Raw genomic sequence first — 21,156 nt, 5'->3', positions numbered from 1 at the left:
GGTCTGGGAAGATCCCACATGCTGCAGAGCAACTAAGCCCATGCACCACAACTACTGAGCCTGCACTCTAGAGCCTGCGAGCCACAACTACTGAAGCCTGAGTGCCACAATTACTGAAGCACACGCGCCTAGAACCTGTGCTCCGCAACGAGAAGCCACCGTAATGAGAAGCCCGCACACCTCAATGAAGAGTAGCCGCCACTCGCTCCAACTAGAGAAAGCCCACACACAGCAACAAAGACCCAACGCTGCCAAAAATAAATAAATAAAATAAATAAATTTTTTAAAAGAACAAAAAAAAATATTCATAATGTTGTGTAACCACCATGCTATCTACACCCAAACTTTTTCATCATCCCCAACAAAAACTCTGTACCCGTTGAATAACTCCTCCTTTCCCCTCCTCCCAGCCCTTGGTAACCACCATTCTACTTTCTGCCTCTATGAGTTTGCCTGTGCCAAGTATCTTGTATAAGTGGCATCATACAATATTTATCCTTCTGTGTCTGACTTATTTCACTAAGCATAATGTTTCCAGGCTTCATCCATGTGTAGCGTGTGTGAGAACTTCATTCCTTTTCATGGCTGAATAATATTCCACTGTATGGATGAACCATATCTCTTTATCCATTCACCTGTTCATGGACACTTGTGTTGTTTCCACCTTTTGGCTACTGTGAATAATGATGCTATGAATATGGGTGTGCAAGTATCTATCCAATTCTGTTGGATATATACCAGGAAGAGAATTGCTGGGCCATATGGTAGTTCTATGTCTAACCTTTTAAGAAACTGCCAGTTTGTCATCGTGTTTTGATGGGAATGCTCACACACAGGTAGGTAGCTTTCTTGGGTAGAGATGGCTGGGACATTTGAGCTGGGAGTAGACATGAGTAATTGCTTTGACATCAGGACAAAGGACCCAAGAAAAGCCTGGCTGTACCTCAGGCACTTTCCAGGTCACAGTGCTGATGGGCCACCCCAGACACTTTCCTTGTCAGGGTGGTTGTCACATGGATAGAAACCAGAAAACCACTTGACAAACTGAATTATTCACCATCGTCCCCTGATCAGGTGAGCACAATACTGTGGGCCATCACCCAGGACAGGGAAATGGCTTCCTTAGAATTCTTGCATAATGGCGTTCAGTTATATATATTTTTAATTACAAAGTATATCATACGAACAAAAACAGTACGTAAGTATAGATTAAATCATAATAAAGTTAATACTGTCACATCTACCACTCAGCTTAAGAAATAGAACATTACCAACCTGTTTGAAGCTCCGTGTTTATCTGTTCCTGAGCACATTTTCATTCTCTACCACATAAGTGAGCTTACACTTAATTTAGTCTATCATTCTCTCTTTTTTTCTTTATAGTTTACCATACACATAAGTAAGACTACATTCTAATATACTGTCCAATTTTGCATGTTTCTGAACCTCGTAAGTAAAAACATCTGGATGCATTTTTCTGTGCCTTGCTTTTTTCATGCATCGTTATACTTTCAAGATTCATCCATACGAAACTGTGTAGCTGTAGCTCATTAGTTTTCACCACTGTGTTGTGGGTTCCATTTTATGCCCATCCTTAATGTATTTATCTATTCAACTGAAGATGGGCCGTTTTGGTTATTTCCTAAGAGCTCATTCTAATCAGGGTTTTTATCCTCACAGTAATTAGCACTAAATGATTTTAATTGTCTGTTTTCCTACATGTGCAGGTTTTTCTCCAGATTGTATGAGGGGAACAGGTACCATGGCCCTTTTCTTTTGTTGGATTACTAAATGTTGAGTGATCCTATCCCATCACCCACACACTTTTTCTGAGCACTGGCTCTCTCTGACCCAGAAGCCATATTTATACCCACGACCCCACCCTCCCGTCAGAGCTGATTGGGCAAGAGGCGGATACAGCTCTCAAGCTGGACCAATCAGATGCTCTTTCTTGAGAATTTTAAACTAGTGCCAAAAGAGAGTGGTCTTTGGGGACTTCCCTGGAGGTCCACTGGTTAAATCTCTGTGCTTCCAACGCAAGGGGTGCAAGTTCAATCCCTGGTCAGGGAACTAAGATCCCACATGCCGTGCTGCAAAAAAAAAAAAAAAAAAGAGAGAGAGAGAGAGAGTGGTCTTTGTTTCTTTGCTGGTTGACCCTGTGAAAGTGGAAATTTGGGATCCTGGGTCAGTTCTGTTTTCTTTACCCTGTGTATGGGGGGCAAGGGGAAGGACAAGGGGGGGTTAAGGTATAAATGAGAGAACTGAAGAGGATGGATAGCTTTTTTTAAAGGGGAGGTGGGTGGTGAGAGATGGACCAAGAATACTAAAGCCTTCCAGGCCTCAGCCCCAGCCCTTTGCAGAGGCCTGGTCCTTGGGTCTCATGAGATCCTCTGCTGAGTCTTTATAATAAATTGACCTTTTTGGCTTAAATTAGTTTCAGTTGTTTTCTATTACTTGTAATCAAAGACCCTCACTTATCTATTCAATTTACTTCTTCCCAGCCATTCAAAAGAACTGCAGGGCTGTCAGGGACCCCTATTAACCCGACAATGAGTTAAATTCTTTCCCCGACTAACAAGAGATAGGAAATTCTCCACTTTCAAAGTCAGTTGGCTTCAGAGAGCTAAACAATGGAGTGGATATTTAGCTGCTTGCTAGTTTTATGTCAACAAGGTATAAAGTAGGTATGCTAGTTTTATCTCGAGTTATTTTGACCAGCTCTTAGAAATGACTGAAGAATTTTGCTCTTAACTTCCTAAAAACAGGTGCTTGATAAAGACACCCCCCCCCCATTATCCTCAGGTGATCGGGAGGGTAACCACAAATAAGTGAATTTTACAGATAATCCCCAAACCTTATCTAAACTCTTATCTTGGGCAATAGCTTCCTCTTCTGCCTTTTAGCAGAGCTGTTGACAAGAAGCAAATGGACTGTGGCAAGGTGGAGTTTTTCTCTCCTTCTATTTCCCTTGCACACCTCCAGTGGAGATGCTAAGGGACAATGACAAGGACAGAAAGACAGGTGGCAGGAGAGCAAAGAGAAGAGACAAAGCCGGGACGGTTTGAGCACTGGCAAGACAGCTTCCAGGAGTTGTCTTAAAGGAGCTGGGGGCTTTGGGAACATAGGTCACCGAGGATGGGGAAGGGAAGCACAATCACACGGGGGCGGGAGGGGGAGTCCTTGCTCCACATTTCACAAAACACCTTTCCCAAGCTGGCACCGCTGCATTTACAAGACAACACACTCCTTGCAGGTATTTGAGATTCTGAAGACGTGGCCCTCACTAAGTGGAAGGGAAGCCCACTTGCCTCCTAAGTGTGGTTTTGCTTAAAATCTTCTATCCGTCGGTACAGCTCCTACAAAGGCGTCGGAGATTTTACTCTAGCCTCTGCCAAGTGATGAAGCCAAGCGCACCCCGTCTCACTCTAGAGGTAGCCATTCAGCTTTGATGTGTAATTTGAGGCAAGCTATCTTCTGCCGCCCCTTTCTTTTTTCACTGAAAACCACTGTGTCGCCACAAAGCTCAAGTTCAGAGGGGAGGTTGGCCCCCCAGCAGCGCCATCTTACAACAGGGGAAAAGACTCCGTTGCTTAAACCTCAGCCCACTGAATCAGATCATCCTTTGCTGTGATGTTACAACTGTAACGTTTCAAACCGGCTCTCAGAAGCTGTTAGGTATTCCTTGCCGAGACCTTGAATTTGGTGGGCACTACCACTACATGAGATTGCCAGCAGAGGAGGGCAGCGGTGTTTCATTATTCATGGAAACATGCTGCTCGTGTGCTTCGGTTTGAGCTTTTGATGAACAGAAAATGTGCTCTTTACATTTTCCTTTTTGTGAAATCCTGACACAGCATTTCTGGTTTCAAAGGAAGCTGTCTAAAGACCAGCAGAAAATCCCACAGAACGAGACCACCTTAAGAATCAAGTTTACTGGCTAAATGGGATTAAGCTAGAGTTGTGTTTTAAAAAGAATAAACCAGAAAAAAACAAATCTTTGCTGCATGGTGCCCACTTCCATCTACACAGCTCTGAAGTCCAGATGCACGCTGTCACTGGAGCATCTCTGGAGAGAGCGTGGGAAGTTAAAAGTCAGTGTTTTTGATTAATTAATAATCATCCTCAGCTGTGTTGGCAAATGATAAAAACAAATTGTCTGCCTTTAAAGTAAGGGTGGAAGACGTGTGCTTACCCAGAACCGAGGGGGAAGGAGGAAGAGCCCTGCTGGCCTAGTCGGCCCTCGGCTGGTCTGGTGATGGCTGAACGAAAACGACGTCGTGTGTCTCTTACCCTGTACGGTCATGATAACCACCACAGCTCGGGCAGTCAGTCAGGGAGGTGGCTGGAGGAAGCCAGTGTCTAAGGAATGGCCCAAAGGGCTACCCAGTTGTCTTCTAGAACAACCCAACTGAGCATGTGCAGGAATAACTGTTTCACCACGTTTGTCATTGTGAGGCGCGAGTCAGCAGGCTCCAGCTGAGTGAGTGTCCGCGTGCGTGCATGCGTGTGTGTGTGTGTGTGTGTGTGTGTGTGTGTGTGTGTACCAGGATGAGGTGAAGTTTCACTGGTAGTTTAGAGGAGAGATGCAAAGACCCCTCTCCTTTTAAATTTGCCACCTACAAGTTAAACAGTGACTCCACGTCTTTCTTTCTTGAAGACTCTGACTGCAGCTGGGCGCCATCTTCCTCCCTCCTGAACCTGTAGTTCTCGAGCCACACTTCTCTTACAGGACTTACCATTTGTCTCTTGGTAGCACAGTCATTCCTACTTCCTCAAATGTAGTGACGTTTGCCTTTGGGGCAGCACCTGGGACAGATTATTGGGTAGAGGAGACATACAATACATCTTAAATATTGGACTGAGTGGAGGAAGGCGGGACTGATGGATGGACCTGTGCTGGATGCTATGTTCATTTCGTGGCTCTGTTGGTGGAATTTCTATCTTCCCCAGTGACTGCGACATTCTCTCCTTCCTTCTGTCCCTACTGCCAGAGCCATGATGCAGGCTCTGATTAACTTTTACCTCTTCTCCTCTCATGGTCTGCAAATAATCCCCATCTCCTAGCTGCCTCTACTTTAATCCATCTTACATACTCAGTCCATCTTGATTCTATCCCGCCCCAGCCTCCAAATTTTCCATGGTCCCTAATTCCTCACCAAATCACCCAAACACACTACACCTGACAATTCAAGAGCCTTCACACACTGGGGACCCAGAATACTGTTTCTATCCTAACTCACACTACCCCTGATGTGTCAGATGTCCAACACGCTATTTCTCTAAAAATTCACTCAATTTCCTATTTCCATCCCTAAAGTAAAACACCACTCAGCCTTCAGGGCTCAGGTCCAATGTCACTTCCTCTAATAAGTTTTTGATTTCCCATACTGGATGTGATTTCCCTTGCCTTGATCTTCTTTGTATTAGACTCTTTCAGTGATTGTCCAATTACTATATGAGAAGCCCCTGAGGGCAGGAAGGCCAAGTTCATCTTTGCCTCGGAGCTGGCAGCAGAGTGCTGAGAACCAAGAATCCCCCTTATTGCTGAATTATGCTCAGAGGGAACCAGGTGGCCAGGCTCTCCTGCTGGGAGTCTACAGTCTAAGGCTGACATCAACACAACTGTGGCTGTAGCTACTGACCTGAGACTCTGGTGCCAGGATAAATGTGGAAAATCCACAACTCCAACACAATTAAATATTTACCTGTATTAGTTTTCTGTGGCTCCATAACAAATTACCACCAATTTACCAGCTGAAAACAATACCCATTTATTATTTCACAGTTAAATTCTATAAATCAGAAGGCTGGCACAGTATGCCTGGGCTTCTGCTCAGAGTAACACAATGTTGAAATCAAGGTGTTGGCTCAGCTGAACTCTTGTCTGGAGGCTCTGGGGAAACAGGGCACTTTTAGCACTTTCTTGTTGGTAGTAGAATTTAGTTCCTTGTGGTTATAGGACTGAGGTCCCTGTTATGATTAGGTCAGGGCCACTGGGACAATCTCCCTTAAGGTCAAATGTGCCATTAAACGTATCTAATCACACAGGTAAAATCCATCATATTCACAGGGTGTGCACGCAAGTGGGGAAACAGGCAATCTTGGGTCATTTTAGAATTCTGCCTATCACATCACCTTAAATAAAAATTTGAGATACTGGTGAGAGATTTGAGGCCAAATCAGATTTGGGGGCAAATGGCAGCTGGAGAGACCACCATGTTTCTTCAGGCAGTACAGGAAGACATTGCAGAGAAGGAAAAACAGGAGTTCTTGAAGAGTTGGGAGGGGCCTAGAATTCCTGAAAGAGCCTTGATGGTACAGGAAGAGGAGGGCTTTCCAGGCAGAGAAAGAGATGAGGAAGAGGATGCAGGGAGTGGCGGAAGGAACCAGAGAGACCAGTGTGGGTGACAGAAGCAGTAAGGGAAGGAAGCAAGCCTGGGAGCCCCAGGTCAGGGCTGTGTTTCTGAGCCACACTGTGTGGGGAAGTTGCCACCACGGCCAAGGCCGAGAGCACGGGGACCACTTGGTGGATGTGCTGGAGTGAGTGGGGAGGCCAACTGGGACGAGTCTGTAAGAGGCCATTTGGAGCTGGACAACCCGTGAGACGGCCAAGGGGTGGCGTGAAGGGAGACTGAGGAAGGCAGGGCCTCAGGCTGTTGAGCAAACCTGAGGAGAACAGAGAGTGTTAGGGCAGGGTTCACGGAATGAGTGCCACAAAGAACTCTTGCTATGGATAAAGCAGGAGACATCTTCTCTGAGACCACAGAGGCCGAGGCAGAGCCGAATGCTGGCCCAGAAGGCACAAAATTTGTGTCCTGGGCCCAGTTTACTGCTGACTCGCCCTGTGGCAGTGGGTGCCTTACTTGCTCTTTCAATGCCTTTGTTTCCTGATCTATAAAGTGGAGACTAATGACAGCCCTGTCCTGCTCGGTCTAATTAGTGCACAGAGATCACTTTCCAGTCACTGGCTGCCAGGAACATGCCTTTCCCATTCCAGGGCTCTGCGTTTGGCCTATGCTAGTGAGTCGAGTGGACAATTCCGTGCTGAGGGAGCACAGCACAGGTGAAGCTTGGCTGGTTATGTCCACCCCTGGGTCAGGCTGGTTCAGACCACCTCCTAGCTGGGCCCTGAGCCCAAGGAGATTCACCTCCAAATCCGGTGTACATCAGATGGCAAGTATTGTTCAGGAGACTCGCTTTAAGCTGTATAATCATCTCCTGTTAGATTCCTTTCGGGAGGAACTCTCCTTCTAGAGATCCCAGGGCCGAGAAGTCTGTATATGCCTCATTTAAAGCACCATTCACTTTCAAACCGTGTCATTCACGTTGTCAGGTGAAGCCCAAATGTCACTGCTGAAAACGTTGCTGCACTGTGAGACTGCCAAAAAATCTTTGAAACAAGAGCCAAGCACTAGCCTCCGCCCCGTACACCCCGTAGACATACTCCGGGTGGTAGGAGACGCAGTACGAAGCCTCTGTGGGCAGAAGTCCATTCCTACGACGGGCCAGATCAAGTCTTAAACACTCAAGACAACAGCAGGCAGTCACTGACATGTCTTAGAATTTTCTGGCCCTAAAAAAAAGTGCTTTGAAAGAGCTGGGTTGCCTTTTCAAGGACTTTGAGGAGCAGGCAGAAATGTGAACTGAGGAGAAACCCAAAGTGAAAGCGTTCGTCCACAGCTGCCACTTCCCAAGAAAACCCAGGACAAAGTGCCTGGCGTGGGTGGGGTGGAGTGGTTTGCTCCTGCCTGCTGGGTACAATGTCAGCGGCTCCTATAGTCCAGAGCAGGAAGATCCTCCTGTGATGCACATGTCATGGTGGCCTGAAGGTCTCCACTGCTGACAGTGTCCCCCTCAGGACTGGGTCTTCTCCATGTGGGGTCTCAGTCAGGCCAAGCAGTTGGGCAGTGGGGTCCCAACATGAGACTGCTCGCTGTGGGCCCACCTGCACCCTAACTCCCAGGACGGACCCAGGGCCTGCGGGCTATCCTAGGAAGTATTGGTTGGCCTGGATCAGGTCCAGAATCTTCTGGAGTTTCTAGGTAGATAGGCCTGTTTTGATCCAGAGCCCAAAGTCTCCTGTAGAGTCTTGAGGTGCGACCAGAGCTTATGTTAGCAATGATCTTCCTCTGGCCTCTCTACCCAACCTGGAAGTTTCTTTCAGTCTTTTTCTAGAATTGAGCAATGTCTGGCCATATCTTCAATTCCAAGTGGCTTTGTCTGCAATAATTCTTGGTGCCTATTTTTGTTTCTGAACATACTACCTTTAACACCTCAAACCCCACCCTGTCCCTGTTCTGTGAGTAGCAGGAATTAGCCCTTTAAGAAAGGTCCTTCTGGGGCTTCCCTAGTGGCGCAGTGGTTAAGAACCCGCCTGCCAATGCAGGGGACACAGGTTAGAGCCCTGGTCCGGGAGGATCCCACATGCCGCGGAGCAACTAGGCCCGTGCGCCACAACTACTGAGGCTGCGCTCTAGAGCCCGCGAGCCACAACTACTGAAGCCCGTGCGCCTAGAGCCCGTGCTCCGCAACAAGAGAAGCCCCCACTCGCCACAGCTAGAGAAAGCCCGCACGCAGCAACGAAGACCCAACGCAGCCAAAAATAAATAAAATAAATAAATTTATTTTTAAAAAGAAAAAAAAAAAGAAAGGTCCTTCTGCAGCTTGGGGCTGTGGTTTATTGACTTGCTTGACTCTAGGGTTGGTTTATAGGAAATAATATTCCCAGTAACTCCACCACTAGGGGCTGAGGGACTTTGGAGAAGTCACTGTGTGGCTCTGGACCTCAATTTCCTCATCTAGATAATGAGGAAACTGGAATAGATCAGTGCTAAGGTGCACTGGGCCCTAACGCCCCATCATCTGTGATCTAACCATCTTGGGCTTCCCTGGGGAGCTTCAGTTATTCATTCAACTCATGTTCATTCAGCAACTATCATGTGACAACTCCTATGCTAGATCCTGTTTTTTTGTGGGGGCTGTTTCAGACCGGAGGGTAAATTTGGTCTCTATTAGTCTATATGGTCAGAAGCAACAGTCCCAGCAAACTTCTTTGATCATACAATCCAGTCCCCACCCCCTGCAAAATTAGAACCTGTATCCCCATCATATTTATATTTATTTGTAAATGTTATACACATATACTTGCAAATATGTATAGCAAATATTAGTCATATTATTATTACTAGTAGTACTAGTAAAGCTTAATTCCTTTCTTCATTTTTACATTAAAACATAGATGTGGGTACTTCCCTGGTGGCACAGTGGTTAAGAATCCACCTGCCAATGCAGGGGACACGGGTTTGGGCCCTGGTCCGGGAGGATCCTACGTGCCGCGGAGCAACTGAGCCTGTGCGCCACAACTACTGAGCCTGCGCTCTAGAGCCCGCGAGCCGCAACTACTGAGCCCACATGCCGCAGCTACTGAGGCCCGTGTGCCTGGAGCCCGTGCTCCTCAACAAGAGAGGCCACCGCAATGAGAAGCCCGCGTGCCGCAGGGAAGAGTGACCCTCGCTCGCTGCAACTAGAGAAAGCCTGCGCGCAACAGCGAAGACCCAACGCAGCCAAAAATAAGTAAATAAATAAATAAATTTATTAAAAAACAAAACATAGATGTAAACAGAAGTTAAAATATTTTCTTTTTGCACTTCAGTGGACCATCCATGTACTCCACAGGTCTAGAGTAGAAGGCCTCAAAAGTCCAGCTCTGTGAACTTTCAAGATCAATTGAAAAAGATATCCAAGATACTTGGTATGGGTAACATTATACATTTAGTTCTAAAATAAGACGGTCAGAAAGGAGATTGGCACACGTTGGCTGATACCAACTAAAGCTAAGGTTCTATAAAAATAGTTCTTTAAAAATAGAGGTATATGACCCAGCAATTCCACTCCTGGGCATATATCTGGAGAAAACTATAATTTGAAAAGATACATGCACCCCAACATTCATAGCAGCATTACTTACAATAGCCAAGACATGTAAGCAACCTAAATGTCCACTGACAGATGAACGGATAAAGAAGATGTGGTATAAGTACAATGGAATACTACTCAGCTATAAAAAAGAATGAAATTTTGCCATTTGCAGCAACATGGATGTAACTAGAGATAATCATACTAAGGGAAGTACATCAGAAAGAGTAAGACAAATACCATATGATATCACTTACATGTGGAATCTAAAATATGACACAAATGAACTTATTTATGAAGCAGAAACAGACTCACAGACATAGAAAACAAACTTGTGGTTATCAAAGGGGAAAGGGGGTGGAGGAGGGATAAATTAGGAGTTTGGGATTAGCAGATACAAACTATTATATATAAAATAGGTAAACAACAAGGTCCTATTATATAGCACAGGGAACTATATTCAATATTCTATAATAAACCATAATGGAAGAGAAAAAAATAATAAAATACAGTTTAAAAAATTGCATTCTTTGGTCCTGTTTGGCAAAATTCCTATTATCTTTTCCCTTTATCTTGGCCAGGCCTTACGTAATGCCAAAAGGGTCCATAAATATTAAATGCATTCTCAGCACCATACCAGGTAATATGGGTGAATATAAAAGATATCTGAATACAGATGTCCATCTTGAGTTTAGCTGTATTTGCTTTCTTGCCTGTGTCATAGGTGAGATGCATCCATGGGTGGGCTTTAACCACTAGTACCAGGATTTGGGCTGCATTGCCTTTCTGGGACTTAAGACCTGTCTCACTCCTTTCTTCAACCAGCCTGTTCAGCCTGGCTTTCGAGCTTGGCTCACACAGCAGCAGCAGAAAGGCATCAAGGGGAGGTCAGGCTGGGGAAAGGTGCTGCAGATGCCGAGGTAGCTGTGGAGCTCAGGGTGTTAATCACTTTCACTCAGGCGCCGCTGCTCCGGCTGCTGCAGGCTCCCCCCATGCTGCCGGCAGAGGGTCCATGCAGCAAACCAGCAGGAAATAGAATGGTCAGGAGAGAGCATGAGAAAGAAACATATCCTTTCTCAGACAGGAGCTTTTATTTCCACCCCGGTCCACAGCTTCAAAGGGCAGCTGCCTCACAAGGAGAGCGTCTGACCAAATTCAGTTTGCATGTTTGAAATAAGAAGACCGCTTTCTTGATCTCTGAAACTGAGTCCTAGAAGGCCCCGTTCCCAGCATCCTTGCCGTCCCCTTCCCCTCCTACTCCGTCAGCTTACTCCAGCTCTGCTGGTTGACCCTCCGGGAAGGGAAGTGTGGCCAAGAAACTGCAGACCTGTCCTCCACTTGGACAATTTTGCAAACCTTTGTATAAGGGCAGATTGCACAAGGCTGCATGGGTGAGGTGGAAGGAAGAAAAAGGGAAGAGCGTTTTCTGCTTATGGCCGGGACCCTGTTATTCATTGGCTTGGGTGTTTCAGCTGAGTTTTGTGGATTAGGAGGCCAAGTCATGTCAGTACAAGAAACCTCCTGGGTCTCTGTCACATGTGCTACCCCACCTCTTCCCCGCAGCCCAGACCATTCCTTTCAGAGAACCCTCCCTGTTTCGCGCTTTCACAGAGCGAAGCTGTTCTGAGTCTTGGGGTCACACCCAACTCACACAACCCAGCAGAAGCTGAGGAGAGGTCTGGGGTCCTTCTCTGTGGCCTCCGTCTTCAGCCCTGCCCCTGCTTCCGCAGACGGGCATGAAGCAGGGCTCACAGTAAGAGTTGGTGCTGGTGTCTGGCCGTGGCAGAGCTTCCATCCTGCCAGATTGGCTCAGGGAAGGGATGCTGGTCAAACGAAAGCTGGGGCGGCTGTGTAATGTGGGAGATGGCGAGGGCCATGTTCCCAAACTATAAGTCATGATGACACTGTTAAAAAGGGCTGGTGGGCGGGGGAAAGTGAAAGAAAAAGAACAGGGGGAACAGAAACCAAAGTGAGGCACACAGAAGGGTCGAGCAAGAGTAATGGCCAATGCACGAACACAGGCCAGGAAATGGGACAGGCCTGCAAGAGAATCAGGGAAAGGCAGGATAAGACTGTGGGTAGGAGGAGAGAGATTAAACCAAGGAAAACACAATGAGACATGAACGGGAGATGTGATCATTTGCTGGAGGAAATGGCAGGTAATTTGCCAACACGTACACCAACAGAGGGTGTTGGAGGCCTGGTCCAAGGACGCCCCTGGGTGTATCACCTTCAAAGCCCCAAATACAGGACAGATCAGCCCTGACAATGAAATCTACGTCTCTGCTTGCTTAAGGCCTAGTGAGACACTTAGGAGAAAAGAAAGAGGCTATAAGCAGAGGGAAAGGATCAGGGAGATCCATAGATGCAGTCACAGCCCCTCCACAAGTTAATCCCCAGGCAGACCTGCCCACGGTCTTGCAGGTGATGCAAAGAAATAGAAACAATGGCTTTTGGCCTCAAGAAATTCACAATCTGAGAGAAGGGACAAGATGTACATATGCGAAGCAATAAATACCAGCAATATTAGTGGGACTGCTCAGGTGAACACAGTAAAGAATATTGGTTGAAAGAAACAAAGAATGAATTAAGATAAAGAAATGAACTACAGAAAGGCTTTCTTGACAATGTTCCCATGTGGAAATTTTTTAAAATGCGGGAATTAAGTGATATGATGTTGGTTGAACTGGATGAAACATTTAAAACTGGGCCAAGAAGGTGACCGGGGCTTGACTACAGCATAGCACAGGCTCCGAATCAAAGCAAAGAACAGGAGGCATAACTGCCCAATGAGGTCTTCCAGGTGAGTTGGATCTATGTAACATGAAATTCAATTCAATATTCAACATTTTAAAAAACATTGGTGCCCTAGGAGTCATATTTAGCATTAAAAGGCAACAAGAAAAGATTGGTGAGATGGCCCTCGAGGAGGCCAGCTTTCTAGCATGGAAGCAAGACTTGCCCTAGTCTGAGACAGATGCTGGAAGACAAACTGAGATCAAGATCAAATGAATAACTGAGGTTGGGGGGAGACCCAGTAGGTGGGTTGTATACGTGTGAGTCAAAGAGGCAAGGTCATTTAACTTGCAATTGAGAAAAAAGGATAGTGAAGGTAATGATAATTACAACAACAAACATTTATCGAGTGAAAACTATGTGCCAGGTGCTGGTCTAAACACTTTACATGCATTCGTTTACATGATCCTCATTACCACCCATGAGGGATTTTATTATTATTATTATTTTTTGCATTTTATATGTGAGGAAACTCAGACACAGAGAGATCAAGCAATTACACAGTAGAGGTTAGCCCAGGACTCTAATTAAATTCCACAACACTCTCTCTCTGAAGCCATGGAAAATTCAATGTCTCTGTTTCCTCATCTGTAAACTTTTGTTATCTAACCTGCTTATAGAGACACTGTAGATGATAAAGCCTCTGTGAGGAGACTGGCTGTGGTGTCATTATGAGAGTATTAGCATTAATAGGAAGGTCATGCTTTTTCTAGGAATGCTAAATATATGCTCACTTTTTCATGTGAATACCACAAGGCCTTGAAGAAGTTTACAGAGGCTCATCAATAAAACCCCCTCCTCTGTGTTCACAGTAGACATTAATGCCAAGCGAGTCTTCTCTCAAAAGGTGAAAGGTCTCTTTCTGACACCCCTTTACAATTCTTATAATGTTTGGGGGTTGGGACTCGGTTTCCCACTGAGAAGAGCAGCCAGGTTTTTGTCCTCGCAGGAGCCTCTCCCACAAGGCCCAACCAGAGGACCACGCCATCTTAGAAATAGGGTTTTGAGCCTGAAGAGGCAGCAGATAGAGAAACAGATAGCAAATACATCTGTTTTTACAAGAGCCTGTTGTTCTCTGTACTAACTGCTATAAAAACGACATGAAACTAGCCACACATTAGTTTTGGTTCTCGTGACTAAATCAAGGAATGGCATGATGGTGCTGTGTCATTAGAAATGAAACCAGTTCTTAAACAAGAGAATAGGGCCGACATTTTAATAACCTGAACGATTTCATAGAAAAATCAAAGCTGAAACTTCAACACCCCATCCCTGAACACCTGCTGCTTAAGTTTGGTTCTGAACCAGTGAAACTTCTTTCTCGCCGTGAAGACACGAGATGGGCCCTGACTTGCCCAACACTTGGTGGCCAGGGAAGCCTTCCTTCCACCTGCTGTCCTACTAGGCTGAAACGTGGGCTCAATCTTGGCTTCTACAGGACTGACTGTAATTGCCACTTTGAGAAAATACAAAAAGTACCTCATATTTTATTTTTATTTTTTCAAATATATAACCTGATATATTTTGAGATATATATATATATATATGACATATTTAGATACATGAATTTTACCCTCCCTGAGGTATTTTCATCCACATTTTTTCAGATAAAGAAACTGAGACCTGAAGAGGTTAAGTCACTCACCTAGAAGCAGGCAGAACTGGGGTTCTGAACAAAGGTTTCCTTATCTATACCTGCACTGCCTCCAGTTTGGCCTTTATCACGATAGTAACGATGTTGATGTAGTAAACATACGTAGGCTGCCTCCCTAGCGTCCCTCTCCCCCCCTTTTCCTGCCACAGCACCCACATTTTGCCTTGAGGGCACCACCCCCTCACTGTCTCCCCTTTCTCTAACTGCTGGATACATCCAGCTCCCAGGGGTAGCCCTGATGTGCTTAAGCCAGAGAGTATCCATCACCTGGCCATGGTGATTGGCTCAGGGGTGGGCATACAGCCCGATTCAGGCCAGTGGGATTTGAGGAAATGTTTCCTAGGGCTTCTGGAAAAAAAGCTTCCTCAGCCCTCTGTGGGTTTACCAGAGGGGACAATCCCCCTTCTCCTGGATGGTGTATTGGAGAATACAAGGTTCAAAATTCCCTCAGCCATTTGCGCCACCAAGAGAAGTGCCAGCCTGAAGATGAAGCCGACATACAGAAGAGGTAGTGCTCTAAACAAAACGGACATGGAGCTGGTATCGTGAGGAAGGTTTAAATTCTAGACTGCGTGCTGGAGTTTTCAGGCCATAAGCTAACACAACCCCTTTGTTTGCTTGAGCCAGTTTGAGTTTGTTATTCTGTCATATGAGAATTCTTAACCAATGCAAACACCACTGGCATCACTCCCGGTAACATCTGATGGTTGCTTTGGCTTCTCAGTCAAGAGCATGAAACCCATTTGACCAAAAGGACCAATCCTTCAAAATTAACCAGCATTTCTGGAGCACGCCCATCTCTGGTGCCCGACTTTCCAGAGAGGACTCACATTTTTCTGTTCCTGGGGTCCGGCTCCTCCTGTTTTCTGCTCCATGTTGGCTCTGTCTAGGCCTGTCCTCGTCCCAGTTCCTCCACAGTGACAGGAGGTGGCTGTCTTCTGCTGAGGAAGCCAGCGGCCAAGTGGGCAGCCAGCTGCAGACCTCAGGCATCAGCACTGTCAAGAAAAGGAGAATCAAGAAAGGATTTGGCCACAATATATTTTAATATGACATAAAATCGGGTGGGAGAAGGGTCTTTGGCACACAGCTATACACGATTACCCGCCCCCCCCGCCCCGGCCAGCTCCCTGTCAGAATGCTAAAACACCAGGAATTTTGGTGCCCCTGTGAGGATCTTTATTTGCTAGTGATTGGCGCTCACAGAATTTCAGAGATTTGGCATCAAAGATTATAAAATCTGTGGGTCTGAAAACCTGTGCTAAGAACTGGTTTTTGTGATTCTACTCAATCTCAGTTTCTCTTGAAAAATTCTGTTATTTCCACTTCTGGCCACTATGACTAAGCACAGAGGTAGAAACACAGTCTAAACAGTTGAAGGATCCTGTAACTACCCAAAGTAGCCCAACAACAGAGAAAGAAAGCAAACGTGAGCACTGGCGGGGTGCAGTGTGTGAGGCAGGGCTCTCACTCTCCCCGTCCACTTCCCCCAGACCCAATCTATCAGCAAGACTTGCCGGTTCCCAAACATGTCTTGACTCAACCACGTCTCTCCGTCTTTACTACAGTCATGTAACTTATTCATTCAACACGTATACATTGAAGGTCTTCTGTGTTCCAGGCATTGTTCTAGTGGCTGGGAGTACAAGACTGACGATGGAATGTGAACACACGTCCTAGTGACTCTTCTTGCTTGGGCCTCCCTCTGTACGACCCTTCTCGCTGACTGGCTCCGGCTTCCTCATTTGCCCTCTCCTTCCATTCTCCACATAGGAGCCTAAAAGGTCTTCTTAAATATCAACACTTCCCCATTTGCAACCCTCCAATGACTTCCCATTGCTCCTTAATTAAAATACCAAGGCTTCCTGGGCCCTGGCCCTGTTCGAGGGCTGCGCACCTCCCTACATTTACAGCCTCTTCTCACATCCTAGGTTCACTCCCCACAGTCACACTGGCCTCCTTTCAGGTCCTCAAGTATGTTATGGCTTTTTCTCTTTTCAGAGCTTTCAATCTGCCTTTATTTCCTCCTAAAACAGTTGCTTTCAACTTTTTTTTTTGACAATACTCCCCAGTAAGAAATATTTTATACCATGAACCAGTAAATACATCAACCTATAAATAAAGGCAACATTAGTTTTACATGATACTTCCGGTATGTTCTGTCCTTTTTTTAAAAAGCTAGCCATGACCCACTAACCTGCAGTTTTCGAAAACACTCCTCCCTCTGCTCTTCGAATGGCTGAATCGTTCTCATCAACTTTCTATCTAAATGTTAGCTACCCATGGGGGGCTTCTCCGGCCACCTGATGCAACCCAGGTCCCTGACTTAGGTTATTTTTCATCTGAGGGCCATGTCCCTTCCCTTTGAAGCATGTATCAAAGTTATAATTACGTATTTCTTCGTTGAGACTTGCTCATTGTCTGTCTCGCAGGCCACATCACTAGCTTTTAAAGGCAGGGACTTGTATGCTCTGTTCCCCATTGTATATCCTGCATCTGGTTCAATGATCAGCATGAGAGAAGAATATACCTACGTATTCCTTGACTGGCTGCCTGAGTGGGTGGGTAAGTGATGCTGAGGTCTGGACTGAAAAATAGGCCTCCCCAATAAAAGGAACCGGGGTTCCTTGGAGAAATGGCTGATTCTAAGGCTGGGGAAGGAAATATACAGTAGTGCCAGAAAGTAAAGAAATACTCAAAAAACAAAAGGATGGGGCATGTCAAAGGGACACAGGAGCCAACCTAAAAAGAACTCCCAATGGCCAAAATTGGAACAATTTGAGCAGCAAAATAAATAGCCTAATATCAGATTATAACCCAAATCTTTAAATAAATATGCATGAGAGTCCATACTGATATAAGTGGTTGACTAAATAAATAAATGAAGAGGGGGAGAGTTACTTCTTTCTTACAGAAGAATTTAAATGACTTACATAAATACTACCCTCCAGGAGGTGGAGCTTAATTCTCCCCACCCCCTACCCCCTTGAGGGGAGGGGGAAGGCACTTAGTGACTTGATTCCAAGCAACAGAGTAGGTAAAAGGGGAACAGGGTCACCTTCAGTGAGGAAAGCTGGCAAACAGTACCTTGACCAGGTGTTCAAGATTGATTTTACTGTCCCGTCATGTGGATGGCATGTACCCCCGAAAAGATGCGAGAAGGGCACTTCACCTCTGCTGGCTTCCTCCAATAGCCCACAACCCCAGTGCAACCATAAAAAAAGCATCAGGGAAACCCAACTAGAGGGGCATTCTACAAAATACCTAATTAGAACTCTTCAAATCTGTCAAAACTCCATGAGAAACAAGACTAGAAACTATCACAGACCAGAGGGATTAAGGAGACCCAACAACCACTTGTGGTGTGGCATCCTAGGTGAGACCTTGGAACCGATAAAGGATATCAGTGGAAAAGCTAAGGAAATCTGAATAAGATATAGACTTTAGTTAATAACAACGTATCAATATTGGTTCATTAATTGTGACAAATATACCATTGTAATGTCAGATGCTAACAACAGGAGGAGCTGGCTGAGGGGTATACGGGAACTCTGTACGTTATCTTTGCAACTATTCTGTGAATAAAAAACTGTTTTAAAATTAAAAGCTTACTTTAAAAAAAGTTCAGCCTTAATGCCAAGAGCTGGGCCTTCATTCAGTCAATTTTATGGAGTCCCCACGAAGAGCTTCCAACCCTGCTGGGCACAAAGAAGACACTTAGACACATGGGAATGAATAGATGCATATACACAGGCAAGGCATCTGGGGTGATGAAACGAAGAGCAGACCATGCAGGTTTGCAGGTTGACTAGAGAGGGTAGGCGTGTGTGTGTGTGTGTGTGTGTGTGTGTGTGTGTGTGCGTGTGTGTGCGCGCGCGCGCGGGCGGTGGGGGTGGAGCTGGTAATGAGAGAAAGCAATGACCAGAATGAGGAAGGAACACAAAGACTGGCTGGCTTTGGTGAGGTGGAGCCAGCTATTCCCCACCGGAATGTAAGCTCCCAGAAGGCAAGAACCTTGTCTCTCTTCTCATACCCCTAGGAGCAGAACTGTGCCTGGAACACAGTAAATGTTCATAAATGTGTATTGAATAGATGAGAGACTAGATAAACAGACAAAGACAAAGTCCTGCTGGAACTCCACTTGAACTCCAGAACCAATACTGTCATGTGAGGTCTCCCAGGTGCCCACTGGATTTGCATTTTGTACATGGTGATGATTGTTCTGCATCATCAGAGGTCTTCTGGAAAGCATGCAGATGTTAGCATTGGTTTGGAATGGCTCTAATATTCACCCACAGGCATGGAAGTGCCTTGGAGCATTTCTTGATGGTATTAACCGGTAGGTCTGCTGATACGCAGGAGTGAATGGCATCTCCTCTTTGCTCTGTTCTAGCGTCCTGTTAAACCCAGCAGGGGCTCCTAGAATTGTAAGAATGGAGAGTTAGCAGGGGCTTCAAGCTTTTGATACGGTCTCTACAAATATAAGGAAACAGTTTAGAGGGATGTTGAATTTCCCTGTAGGCATCTACTGACATTCCTCCTTAAAGGTCCTAAATGTTCAATATATTCACTTGCATGTAACTTTCTTTATGAAGAAAAATTCAAATTTGGGGAAAATTATGGAAAAATCATACCCTATTATGTAGCTATTAAGAATAGTGCAGACTATATGTATTAATATGAAATATTAAACATACAAAGTAAAGCTGCTTTCTGAAATAGACACAAGACACTGGTTGACAGAGGGGAGTTCTGTGAAGACAGCACGGGAGGCAGGAGACTTTCACCGTACACGCTTGGAACCTTTTGCATTTTTCACGTGTACAAAGTATTACAAATGAAAAGAACTTTTAAAAAAATTTATTTATTTATTTGGCTGAGTCAGGTCTTAGTTGCAGCACACGGGATCTTCGTTGCAGCATGTGGGATCTTTCGTTGCAGCGCGCGGGCTTCTCTCTAGTTGTGGTGCGTGGGCTCCAGAGCACGCGGGCTCAGTAGTTGTGGCGTGTGGGCTCAGTTGCCCGCAGCATGTGGGATCTTAGTTCCCTGACCAGGGATCAAACCCACATCCCCTGCATTGGAAGGCAGATTCTTTTTTTTTAAATTTTTTTTAATTTTTTTAACATCTTTATTGGAGTATAATTGCTTTACAATGGTGTGTTAGTTTCTGCTTTATAACAAAGTGAATCAGTTATACATATACATATGTTCCCATATCTCTTCCCTCTTGCGTCTCCCTGGAAGGCAGATTCTTAACTACTGGACCACCAGGGAAGTCTCGAAAGAAACTTTTAAAAATGATTCCAGAGGAAGAAAATTTTGAATTTTGTCTTCAGGTTATAATAATCTCCTTTTCCGATCTATGCTTGATTATCTTTGAGCCTCCGCTTTCTGCAGGATCTGACCCATGTCAGGTGACAGGCAGGTTATTCCACCTATCTAGTCCTGGCTTTTAACATCATCTCAAATGAACTTTTACATGAAGTGACAGAAATATGCTGATGGGATTGAAAGAGGAAGACATTCATCATAGTTTATGCGTTCAAAACTAGGAATTAATAAAAAAAATAAGTCCTATAGTTACTTTGTAAACAGCATGCTTATATTATATTGCAGTTTTCTGTTAAAAAGCATTACGTTGGCTTTTTGGCTCTCTGAGCAGCACCACGGTGGTTGGCAAGAACAAGCACCTTATGAAAGTGGCAAAAAGGGAGCCAAGAAGAAAGTGGTTGACTCATTTTCTAAGAAAGATTGGTATGATGTGAAAGCACTAGCTATGTGTCAATATAAGAAATATTGGGAAAACACTAGTCACAAAAACTCAAGAAACCAAAATCACATCTGATGACCTTACGGATTCTGTTTTTGAAGTGAGCCTTGCTGATCTGCAGAATGATGAAGTTGCATTTAGAAAATTCAAGCTAATTACTGAAGATGTTCAGGGCAAAAAATTGCCTGACTGATCTCCATGGCATGGATCTTACCTGTGACAAAATGTGCTCCATGGTCAAAAAACGGCAGACCATGGTTGAAGCTCACATTGGTGTCAAGACTACCCATGGTTATTTGCTTCGTCTATTCTGTGTGGGTTTTACTAAAAAATGTAACAATCAGATTCGGAAGACCTCTTATGCCCAGCACCAACAGGTCTGCCAAATCCGGAAGAAGATGATGGAAACCATGACCCAAGAGGCGAAGACAAATGACTTGAAAGAAGTGGTCAATAAATTGATTCCAGACAGCATTGGAAAAGACATAGAAAAGGCTTGCCAGTCTACTTATCTGCTCTATGATGTCTTTGTTAGGAAAGTAAAAATGCTGAAGAAGCCCAAGTTTGAGTTGGGAAAACTAATGGAGTGTCATGGTGAAGGTAGTAGTTCTGGAAAAGCTGCTGTGGATGAGACAGGTGCTAAAGTCGAACGAGCTGATGGATATGAGCCAGTAGTACAAGAATCTGTTTAAAATTTATACTTTTGGGGCTTCCCTGGTGGCGCAGTGGTTGAGAATCTGCCTGCCAATGCAGGGGACACGGGTTCGAGCCCTGGTCTGGAAGATCCCACATGCCGCGGAGCAACTAAGCCCGTAAGCCACAACTACTGAGCCTGTGCATCTGGAGCCTGTGCTCCGCAACAAGAGAGGCCGCGATAGTGAGAGGCCCACGCACCGCGATGAAGAGTGGCCCCCACTCGCCGCAACTGGAGAAAGCCCTCGCACAGAAACGAAGACCCAACACAGCCATAAATAAATAAATAAATAAATAAATAAATAAATAAAAATTAAAAAAAATTTATACT

The 21,156-nt window shown here is 45.2% G+C and overlaps 1 long non-coding RNA gene and 1 pseudogene across 2 annotated transcripts in view; one reads left to right on the top strand and one right to left on the bottom strand.

Moving 5' to 3' along the window:
- The window catches only part of LOC309634614, a 52,287-nt gene extending 32,477 nt beyond the window's left edge, over nucleotides 1-19,810 (bottom strand). The window contains exons 1-2 of the long non-coding RNA XR_014248241.1: nucleotides 18,659-19,810; nucleotides 15,196-18,057 (exon numbers count right to left, since the gene is read on the bottom strand). This is a non-coding gene — a long non-coding RNA (uncharacterized lncRNA). The remainder of the gene's footprint in view (nucleotides 1-15,195; nucleotides 18,058-18,658) is intronic.
- Nucleotides 19,811-19,863: 53 nt separating this feature from the next.
- On the top strand, nucleotides 19,864-21,156 carry LOC309634771 (small ribosomal subunit protein eS1 pseudogene; annotated as a pseudogene). Its single transcript has 2 exons — nucleotides 19,864-19,894; nucleotides 19,994-21,156. The product of its transcript is annotated as a small ribosomal subunit protein eS1 pseudogene (transcript).

Source organism: Balaenoptera borealis (genome assembly GCF_965194805.1).
Source record: "Balaenoptera borealis genome assembly, chromosome: 9".
Classification (NCBI taxonomy): domain Eukaryota; kingdom Metazoa; phylum Chordata; class Mammalia; order Artiodactyla; family Balaenopteridae; genus Balaenoptera; species Balaenoptera borealis.
The sequence above is the reverse complement of the archived record's forward strand: the minus strand, read 5'-3'. Positions and strand labels throughout refer to the sequence as shown.